At 47.1% G+C, this 10,420-nt stretch overlaps 1 protein-coding gene across 3 annotated transcripts in view; it reads left to right on the top strand.

Moving 5' to 3' along the window:
• Window positions 1–9,617: 9,617 nt before the first annotated feature.
• plecb (plectin b) overlaps window positions 9,618–10,420 on the top strand; it is a 93,085-nt gene continuing 92,282 nt past the window's right edge. The window contains exon 1 of one of the 3 annotated variants that reach the window (XM_062565347.1): window positions 9,618–9,955. The gene's annotated coding sequence lies outside the window, so the exon portion shown is untranslated. The remainder of the gene's footprint in view (window positions 9,956–10,420) is intronic. The other 2 variants (XM_062565348.1, XM_062565350.1) reach the window with 2 other exon arrangements.

Genomic DNA, 10,420 nt, shown 5'->3' with positions numbered 1-10,420 from the left:
GAGCCGTTGCGCTAACAAAACCTGTGTTCTGCCACTGTGGAAGCAGGAAAAAAAGTCAAACTTTTGCTTTCCAAATATGAGGATGTAATAAAGGCATCAAGGGATTTTGCTTTCATTTCAGGGTCTTTTATCCCTTTCCACGAATCCTGATAAAAGATATAAATAGCAGAGGGGCACTGTTTTTAATTAAGTAACATGGATGCTTGTTGCTTTTATTAAACCGTCATGCGTGTTTTAATACATCACAGTAGACTGCCATGCTCATTGCTGAAGTAACTTACATGCTCAGAACACACACACACACACACACACACACACATGTCTGATAGCCGTGGCTTTCATGGTCTGGGGGCCGCCAGCGAGGGCCCTGAAGGGATCCTGCGTTAGATGTGGCTTTCCAAAGGGTGTCGGGGGAGGGGATGTGGGGGTGGTGGAGGGGCCAGAGAGGGGGTCAGGCCCGTACGTTCACCACTGGGTGTCGGCCCGGCCAAAAGATTGCTGCCACATGACATGGCTTGTGCACTCGTAAATTAAAGGAAAATGAGGGATGGAGGTGTAGGAGCCGGTCTCTAAGTGATCCGGATAGGTCTCGAGCCGCGAGGAAAATGATAAGCGGGGAGTAAACGCGTGGAGTGTGTGCGGGGGCGGACTGGCTGTGCAATAAGGCATCGATGAGTGATACAAGAGGCCATTTGCATTGTGGCTGCCATGTGGAAAAGCCCTACAAAGCATCCAGTCAAAGAGCTTCAACCGGGCCTCTAATCAGCTGTGCGTCCGTGGTTGTTTATTAAGCCACGAGCTGACCCGGTCGGACTCAGCGGCCTCTTCGTGGGTTTCCCTGGGGGGGGGGGGGGGGGCGCTGTATATTTAGCCGTCTCGTGTGGCCGCACGGGGCGGCTGTCTTGAGGTGACGGAGCTGTCTGTTGCGGCCCGCGCGTCCCCGTCACGCCTGTAAAAAAATTGTTTGTGAAGTGAAGAACCCGGCGAGCTGTGGTCTTGTGCCAAAGGAGGTTCTTTGCCGGCTCTCTGCGTGTAATGACAGAGCCACGCGGCCCGAGTGACACATCTGCCACGGCCTGCTGTGGAGCCGCCGCTCGGTCCTCCCCTCGCGGGCATAAAAAAAAAAAAAAAAAAGAAGCTTCTTCCTATAGTTTGTGGAGGATTATACCGTGGAGGGGGCAAACAACATCTTCTGTTTAGATCTCATTAAAGGTACCCCGAGTGCAATTAGCATGGAATCTTAATTGGACTGGAAAGTTAACGAATGTATATAACTTTCAAGGCAGGCTCATAAAGCCTCGCACTCGTGTGGCTGTAACCCGTTATGGGAGACATTCGCCATGGAAACGCTGAGTCTTCCAGCCACCCAGGAGTATTTAGTAAGCAAAAATGGCCTTTTCAACACTGAATCGTCCCCTCTTCAAATTCCCAACGCCCACCACTTATTCCGAGCGGAGCGGTCAGCGATGAGGCGCGCTGGAAATTGCTCCTGTTTTCTCCATGTCGCTTTACACCCAACTTTTATAACGTAACGTGGCAAACATTACACGACGAGGAACTAATGATATATTTTCTCAGCTGGAACGTGGGAAATGCACCGCCGACCCCAAAAAAAAGCGTTGCACGTCTCAGTAAATTAGTGTGTGCTGCTAAGTGAAAAGCGAACAGCTTGCCAGAGCTGCACTGGCTCGGGACCCATAGGGGAACCCGCTGTACTGGAAAGCCAAAAGGAGATCTTGGACCTATGGGGAAAGGAAGCCCACTGTCAGCGAGACGCGTTTTTTTTTTCTTCGAAAAACCCAGACATCACCCTCTGACAGCTCGGAAATATCCATTTTAATGAGGGGGGGGGGGGGAAAGTGGATTTGGCCAGACGTCTCCGTTCCTCCCATGGAAACTCATCTGTCCTGGTGTGAGGCGACACCCTCGGGGACTTTTAACTAAAGGGTTGAGTGTGGCTGACTCCTGCGGACCAGAGAGCCCCCGTAGAACGTGTCCGCAATGCCTGTCCTCTGGTTTCTTCGAAAACCTACTCACCACGCATGAGCTCCTCTGACTTCTGCATGTTGTCTCTAAGTAAGTTGTGTGTGTATCTCACTATGTTATCTGTTCTGTTTTCACTGCTGATTCACTTGGACTTTGGTCTGGATAAAGACGGCCGGCAACAGTGTTGTTGATAGGAAATATGTGGAAAGTGTGTGTGTGTGTGTGTGGGGGGGGGGGGGCGTTGACACTTGCAACAAAGATTGGGAGCGCTGTGCGGCTGCAGAGCCTGTGCAGTGTTGACTTCTTTTGGAAATGACAGCGTTTCAGCGTAAACCTCTTTCCTCACCGGGGCATTTCCATCGGGTCCAAGGAGCAAACACCGAATGTTTACCCAAAGTGAACTCGCAATCACATGTACCATTTCTTTAAATACGTTCAACAGAGCAATATAATTGTTAGGAATAATTGCTTCTTTGATGGTTGCTTACTCTCTTTCTTCCCAAGATTCAATTAAGACCAGAAAAAAAAACGCTCACAAAGACTCTACATTGGTTAACTTACATTTAAATGTTTAAGAGAGCCACATTACCTTTTTTATGATTTTGATTATAATGGGGTCTTATTCAAAACACATGTAGTGTAGTAATATTCAGCAGCTGCGCGCGGCTTTGCCTCTGGGACATTCTTTGTTCAGCTCGGAGGAAAAGGGAGGGTGGGGCGGGGGGGGACTTCCACATGCTAACATTTACACAGTGATTTCTTTTAATTGCACTCTACTTTTTAATTTGCCCTGGACTAAAGCTTTTAAAAAGTAGGACTGGAGGTATTTTATTGAAGTCGTGCCTTTACGCCGGACAAAGTTTTCTCCTGATTGCCGTGGCCTCGCGGGCCCGGGGCTCCTTTCGACCTGACAACCTGCGTTATTCCTTTGCCTTCGCTATGTCAAACATGCCACACGGAATTTGGATTTTGGAGACGCAACGGGAACACGCTGACTCGGCGAGCTTCCTCCAGGTCCCCTCTTCAAAGGATTACGACAAATTAACGCTCCTTGTACCGGGCGAGCGGAAAAGTCAAGAGGAATCACGTTTGAAGAGAACAGGGGGTCGAACCGGGAAAACGCAGATGGCCTAAAAGATGTGTCGCTTTCGAAATGGGGAAATGGAGGAATGTTGAACAGATCAAAGCAGCGGGAGGAGGGAGGGGGGGGGGGGCGGGGGGGCGGAACGTTTGGGTTAAAAACTTCCAGTACTGACGAAGCATCTGTCCAACCTGTGAGAATCCACCCGCAGCCGATGATGAGCTGCTCTTCATATTTGGTGCTTCACATGTTCACATGTTCACGACAGAGACATTACCCACCTGATGGGCAGCCGGTTACTTTGACAGCCTGCATTCCAACTGCGCCCCCCCCCCAACCTGGCTGAGCTCTGATCAGCAGTAACACAGGCTGCTCCAGTGATAACCACCCGAGGCCGAACCGATTCGCATTTGTTAATTGCAAAAGAATTGATGAAAAATGAGTGAATAGCTAAGAAAGAAGGGTCTGACCCTTCCACGACCCCCGACACTTCCGTTTTAGTTTTTACATAGCCGATAAAAAATAATGCTCACTTTTATGATCCCAGTTTACAAGGACACTACGTCTTCTTGCACGGCTGAGTGTGTGTGTGTGTGTGTGTGTGTGTGTGTGTGCATGCGTGAGGCTGAAGCCCATACATTAGTTTGCAGATCTACTCTACACTACTTTAATAAACCAAATATAACCAAATAATATCTTTATCAGCTTCAAAGGAAGAAATCTGTAAAAAATGTTGTATTTTCAGTTCCTAACTCTAACTGATACACTGAGATATGTGTTTAATGTTTCCAAGAACTGAGTAAGCAGTGAAAACGAAGCAGCGCAGATGGCGCTCCGTGCTGGCACCAGGCTGCTGTTATCATGGAAGAAAGTGAGGTCATGTGCCCTGGAACTTGATCTCTTTAGACGTCACCACTCAATATCAGGTGCGTGATATCGCGTCGGCCCTCACAGACACGGTGCCGTAAGACCCCCGTTGTGCTGCATCTGTTCGCATCCCTCGGGCCCGACTCCTCCCTCACACCAGCTCGGATGCTGCTTTGTCTGATACATTGGCTCCTCAGAATGAACACAAACACTTCATTAAAGAGGTAAATTGAAGTGAGTGTTTATGATGCCAATTACCACCTTTACTTGTGTGCCTGCTTTAATCGTGGCCAAATCCCTTTTTTTTTCTTCCTTACTCAACACTGCAAAGGCCTCCACTACAACACCACATGCACGCACACAGAGAAAACTAAAGTTCATTTGTTTCCACCTGTCACGCGTTTACGGAAACTGTGTCAAAACCCTTCTTTTTTTTTTTTTTTTATTCATCCCGATGCCGGTTTATTTGCTGCCTTGTAAATACTCATTTTCTTGCCTCTGCTACAATGTGACTCTTCAGGTCCACGCGCGGTAATCACAAGCTGTAATCGTTTTTAGGGGCTTTCCTTTTTAAGGCCTACTCTACCCTGACCGGCTCTCGCAGTCAAATAACCTGTGGCACAGAACCTTTCACCACCATGATCATCATTATAGTTAATCACCATTCATTTCCAGTTTCACAAGAGCCCACAAGATCAAACATGGAGTATTTTGAGCTTCTTTTTTTTTTTTTTTTTTTTTGTTCCTATATGGCGTGGCCTGCAACAACAGTTTGGAGTAATTGAAACAATATGCAGCACATCAACACTCACGGTTACCGAACCATCACCGCAGTTTGCAGATATCGTGATAATGATGCGAGGCCTGTTTTCCTCTTTTGTTTGCTGCCACAATAGCTGGCGCCACAGCTCGGACGAGCCGCCTGCGACGCGCCAGCGCCGCCATCTTGTGGACGGAGCAGGGGAGGCCTCTCGAGGGGCCACCGAGTAACAAAGCCGGGTCAACCGTGGTACAGAGGAACCTGTGGTAAACAGACAGTGTGTCCCTCCAACAAAGAAAAAAATGAAAAAAAAGACACCAGCTGCAGTCGCCGCGGACACGTTGGCTGCAAGCTGATTCCGTGGTCACACCGAATCCGACATGAAGATGTTTTGCGGCCGGGAGTCAAAAAGCAGAACCGAGAGGCACTTGCTTGGACACGACGAGAAGCACGGGCTGATCCCGAGTCACTTGAAACCTCCACACCACGTTACCCCGAAAGACGTCCCCCCACTATTATGGCCAACATTTGACTTGTGGCTTTTTGTGTCAGAGACAGCTTTTGCTGGATTCAGCCACATCTTCATCTCCATCCTTTTTTTTCTTTCTTCTTCTTCCTCCTTTTTTTTTTTTTTTTGCCGCTCGTGTTTCTTATTTCACTGCATCTTCCTTTTCGCGTATGAGGGCTGGACGGCTCTATGGTCAGAGGCGACGGTTCAAACACACTGTGGTTCATTAAAGACATCCTGTTGGCTTCCAGAGAGAGGGAGGGGGACCCGGGGAGGGGGGGACCGGAGGGGAGCCAGGGAGGGTTTGTGGCATCCCAGAACCATGCCATGTCGTTGTGCTCCGGTCTACCCTCTAAACCCACGCGGGCCAGACCACATCAGCGTTCGAGGCTGGAAATCACAGGACGGCTCGCGGTCAACCAGACACACAACGCCGTTTCCAGTGGTCACAAGGGGGAGCGCGGCGCTGGGGGGGGGGGGGGGGGGGGGTGGGACGCCAGTGACAACGGGGGCCACATGGCGCCCTGTGATGTTTAATGTCACGTTTTGTAGTGGCAGGAATGTCACGGGCGGCCCTCAAAGCCCCGAAATCTCGCTGCACTTCACACACAATGCTGAATTTCCTCTTCTAATGAGGACAGATTGTGTTCAAAGTGAACGTAATAAGAGGGAACAACCGCCGGCTGTAACTAATGGCGTCGGGCGGAGGGGGAACGTGCAGTTTGAGCGTCGGAGGAAGAGTTTTGGGTTTCGATAAGTCATGGTTGACTCATAGGAAGAAAGGCCGACAGAAAAGGTTGGGTTCAGGGAGGAGACCCAAAGGGGGAGAGAGAGAGAGAGAGAGAGAGAATCCTGACGGGTAGGACAGCCTTTGCTGAGGAAAGCTCAATTTGACCTCCATTCAGGGCAAAGTGGTCACAAAACTAATAAACTCTTAAACTGTTAAATCTGGGAGCGGAGCGGCGCATTTTAGCGGTGTGGCCGCTGCCTTGAGATCATGATTACGTTTTAAAACCCTTTCTATTGAATTTATTATTATGATTTTTTTTTTTTTGTTTAGTTTGGTTCATGTCTTTTTAAGTTACAAAAAATCTATTGGACTTTGTAGTAAACAATTGTATGAGTATGAAAGAATTACAACAATTAAATGTGTTTAAAAAAAAAGTTTTTTCATAAAATGAGCTATTCGGGGATTAGCAGCCCCTATTTCATTCGTCCACTTGTCATTTTGGTGGTTAACATGAACAATGGAAGTACTAAATTTGTCTTCTTGTTGATGGAAACCCAAAGAGCTCAAAGACTCTGCACATGTTGGCTCTAAAAACGTCTGGGTTGCCTCGTACCATTGCTACGCTGTTTAATATAGATGTGAACATATCCAACGTCAGCACTTTAACCTCACAGTTAATCTTTCATTCCAAATGCAATGTTCACGTCTGCCAAATCAGCGCGAATCTTACGACCCATTTGTTTCCTTTGGATCTATTTTGCCTGCACATACATATTTGTTCGACATATTCTTGTCTGGATAACTTCTGTCTGAATGAAGTCTGCTCGCTTGAAGATCACGTCACTGTCTGGTGACATCGTCGATGACCTCACACCTTCGGCCGTTTAGCACAGCACTGACGATGCATCACCTGTTAATGATGTGTGGGAAAAACACTGGAAGCAGCATAAATGGGAGCATTCAAACAACGTGAATGGCTTCGTGCTCACGTACGCATGCATGAGCATGAACTGCACATGTGCATTTATGCGTGTGTGTGTGTGTGTTTGTGCGCGAGTTGCAGTACAGTAGCTGTGTACCCGAGGCTCCCATCCAAACAGCTGGTGCCCATCTGTTTCTTCTCCCACTGCTGCGGCCTGCGGCCCGAGGAGCGAGGTGCACTGGCATGCGGCGTCTGTGTCTGGACCAGTAGTGGGGAGGTATGCACTGCAGGAGTGTGCGCGTGTGTGTATGCATGTGGTTTCGCACTCGGCTTGTCTTTGTGTGTGTGTGTGGAATAGTGGGTGTGCCGCCATGTGTGTGGATTTTGCACATTTGTTTGTGCGAGTGTGTGTGTGTGTGTGTGTGTGTATGTGTGCGTGTTTGGCGGTCAGTAACATTCACATTATGTAACCCTGTTCGTATTGTTCACCCACAGGTCGTGCATCCCGGCAAACACAAGGCGCTCTGCTGCCCCCACAGACTCTCCCATGATGCACTCTGCTCCAGCAGTGACTCATTGCGGACAAGCGTTCAGTCTTTCCACTTATTGTTTGTGTAATTCATAGAGCGAATGTAACGCTTCCCGTAGCGTTTCACATTTCCACCATTACTTTATGGCTTCGTTGGCGTGACGCTCGCAGAAAAACATGCGCCTTCCCTCACACAAGCAGATGAAAAAAATACGAGTTCTCTGATGCTTTGAAGAGAAAAAGGCCCACAGTGGCTAAGGTGGTATTTCCGTTAGGTGAGGTAGTAGTTGGCTGCATGTTGAAACCTTGAGGGATAAGACCATCTTTATTGGAGTGGCCAATGTTATATGGGAGGCTTTGTGGATGAAACAAAGTTCCTTCCAATTGGTTCAATAATCCTCTTCATGCGTTGAACCGATCCAACTTTTTAATATAATCTTAAATCTATACACTTTACATTTCCACTGGATGGCAGTGTTGGTCCAGTAATGATTCCTGGCTGCTGCAGGGCGTGCTTTGTTGTCGCAGACGATGACGATGTCAGCATCCCTGAAGAGTAATGACTGATGGCCTGTAGTTATGTTCCTTAATACTCGTTCACTCTATGTTCTAAATAGAAATTAGTTATTAAAGATATCTATAGTTTGCTTATTTAAATATTATATATATATAACCCCTAACCCTATATATTATATAAGCAAAGGTTGAACATTGCTCAGGAAACGGAACATTACGCCCTCATTAGATATTAATAGAAATTCTTAAAGATGAAGATTAAAAAAAACCTTCATTCATCACACGTTTAAGACTCTTTAAAATTAAAGTAATAAATCAATATGTCTATATGTTGGTATCTACCATATTGGTATTTGTACTGTACTCGTAGATTTAATTGCAAGGACAGTTTACATTGGGAAGGAGTGTACACTGCGCACCGTAAAGCATTACTAAATATCGGCATATATAGTGAGAAATATCACATTCAAAATGAGTAGTAGAAAAACAGTTGAATCATCTCTAAAAAAAAAGAGCATAAAAATATTCTATTGTTGGTATTTTGCATTCCTCCACAAGTTGAGTTTGGTTTTGAACACGACCCTCAACGTGAACTTAACATTGGCTCTGCCAGCTATGACTTCAGTTAAAATGGCACATTTTGAATCATTCAAGCACACAGCTGACAGCAGCAAGTACAGGCCTTGAACGCCTTTAGCTCTGCCGTCTCTGAGAAAGTATTTTCACCTCTCCCTTGTTTAGTGTTCAATGTTTTTTCCCTAACTTGTATCACTCACATAAAAGTATGCAGTTAGGACCCATATGGGTCCTTTCCAGGTCACTGTGTTTGTGCTGTACAAGCTGTACGCACCTGCTTGTGAGGGCAAAGTGAGACATTTGTCACTGGCAAGGTTATTGAGTTCTCCTTGTGGAGCGGGGGGTGAGCGGGTACACGGATCCTTGAACAAGCCGGGCTGGATTTGACCCCCTGGGCCATGGTTAAGCGACAAGTTTCCAGCTTATGTGAAGGGATAACTTTTGTCAAGCTGACATTCACTGAAAACATTTCTGCACTAATCATTCATAAACCTTGTGTTGTAGTGTGCTTTACCATATGTTCATGTCCAGGAGGTGACTGTAAACCCATTCCAACCCCATTTGCTCAATATTTTATTAATGATTGCTTATTTCCTATCAATATGATGAACACTCACATACTGTAAATGGCTGTTGGATTAATTCCACAAACAATGTTTAACTGGCCATATTAATTGAATAATGATGAGCAGTTTGGGCCTTTTCACATGAAAAATTTTATGTGGTTGCTTTTCTGCTTTGTTTCATTGTTGATTTTCTTGTATTATTATTTTACAAAATGATTCCTAGGTTATTTGTATTCATTGGTTGGATATTAGGGTTTTACTGTTGCTTCCTGTTGTTTAATTGCCTTGCTTTTGCTGTTTAAATGTGCTGTGCAAATCAAGGTGTTATCAATACTTCTTCATTTTCTAAAATACATTTGCTCAGCAGATTTCCCCCTTCACTAACAAAACGTTGCCTATTGGTCCACACGGCATTTCTCCCCGTTTGATTGTTGGTGGATAAGAACCGAACGCGTGTCACGTGATACCCGTACCTTCACAACAGGATAGGCTCATCCCTGAAAGCATCCTTTTTCCTGGAGCTCCGCAGGCACCACACGCACAGCCAGCCAGGCCGACCAATCGAGACCAATCGAGAGCAATCGAGTCGCGCGGCACTTCGCCGCAGCACGAGAACGTGCTCGTGGCCGCCAGCGGATCGCTCTCCATCGGGTCCAAAGGTGGCGTGGACGCCGCGTTATCTCTGCGGTTATCTCTGCAGTCATCGCTCCTCTTCCTCTTCCAGCAGCAGCAGCAGCAGCAGCCGCAGGAGCAGCCCTGCCTCCCGTGAAAGGAGTGGCTTACCTCTACATTTTACGCGCACGCATGCCACGCGCGACTTTTATTTATGCGGGCGGTAACGTGCGGGACGCGGACAGAATCCCCGGGATTCATGGCCGTGTGACAGACTTTTATAAGCACTCATCCAGCACAAGGTAAGACGATGCTGGCCAGCACTGCTGCGCGCGCGCGCGTGTGTGTGTGTGTGTGTGTGTGTGTGTGAATTGGTTTGGGTTAACAGTGTGGTTAGTCTAGTGTTAACTTGTCTTGCTGTGTCATCATCACATATGTGTGGGCTTGTGTGTCTCTGCTATAAAGTGTTGAATGTGCCCTTCAATCAATTGCACCTTCCGCCTGAATGAGTAGTTTCACTTTGAGAGTATTCCATAGTCTCCATTACCACCCATGAGCGTGCTGTTAAGTATGGACGTATTAGGTGAAGAGCAAGCAGAGGGTCATATGACCTCACACCCTGACAGAATGCATGAGCCTATTGGTCGACTTGCTTTTATTGTAATCCTGCAGCGCCATTTACCGATTGACGTGTCACTTTGAGAGGGAGGATGAATTCCTTGTTTACAGCCACCGTTGGGTTTTAACTGCAAGTGGGGCAATTCTAA

Source organism: Pungitius pungitius, chromosome 11 (assembly GCF_949316345.1).
Source record: "Pungitius pungitius chromosome 11, fPunPun2.1, whole genome shotgun sequence".
NCBI lineage: Eukaryota > Metazoa > Chordata > Actinopteri > Perciformes > Gasterosteidae > Pungitius > Pungitius pungitius.
The sequence above is the reverse complement of the archived record's forward strand: the minus strand, read 5'-3'. Positions and strand labels throughout refer to the sequence as shown.